Source organism: Branchiostoma belcheri, unplaced genomic scaffold (genome assembly GCF_001625305.1).
Source record: "Branchiostoma belcheri isolate BF01 breed outbred unplaced genomic scaffold, Haploidv18h27 scaffold22, whole genome shotgun sequence".
NCBI lineage: Eukaryota > Metazoa > Chordata > Leptocardii > Amphioxiformes > Branchiostomatidae > Branchiostoma > Branchiostoma belcheri.
Window position 1 is genome coordinate 794,378 of NW_017803713.1, and position 569 is coordinate 794,946.

The 569-nt window shown below is 41.5% G+C and overlaps 1 protein-coding gene across 1 annotated transcript in view; it reads left to right on the top strand.

Moving 5' to 3' along the window:
• The window catches only part of LOC109470109, a 32,987-nt gene that overhangs the window by 21,144 nt on the left and 11,274 nt on the right, over positions 1–569 (top strand). The gene's annotated exons all lie outside the window — the stretch shown is intronic.

The following is a 569-nucleotide window of genomic DNA, read 5'->3' on the forward strand; positions in this document are numbered from 1 at the left end:
CTAGGGGGACCAAACTCACACCACTTATTCCTGACAGGATAAGCTATCTGTCACCAAAACATCAAGACCATAGCATGTTCAGGACAAAAGATACAAAAATGGGAAGTTCTGCTGCAGTACCAAGGTCATCCACCAGGAGGCCCATATTTGACCTTGACGTTTGTCTTCCTAAGACTTACCAACATACCAAATATCATCATAATCCATAAAGGCGTTCTGAAGTTATGCTGACCACAAAGTTGCGGAAACACAGACAGACAGACAGACAGACAGACAGACAGACAGACATGCCAAAAACAATACCTCCATTTTTCATGGAGGTAATAATTAAAACCATGCTGTAGCTCAAAGACAGAATGTTTTCATACAATACAATACAACACAATACAATACAATACAGTACAGTACAGTACAATACAATACAATACAATAGGGGAAGCTCACCTTCCTGACAGTTCTGTCCAGTCCATCCAGGTGAGCAGGTACATTTATATCCGCCATCTTTGTTCTTGCAGCGTCCATGTTGACAAGGCTTCACGGTGCATTCATCAATATCTGTGTGGTGAAAC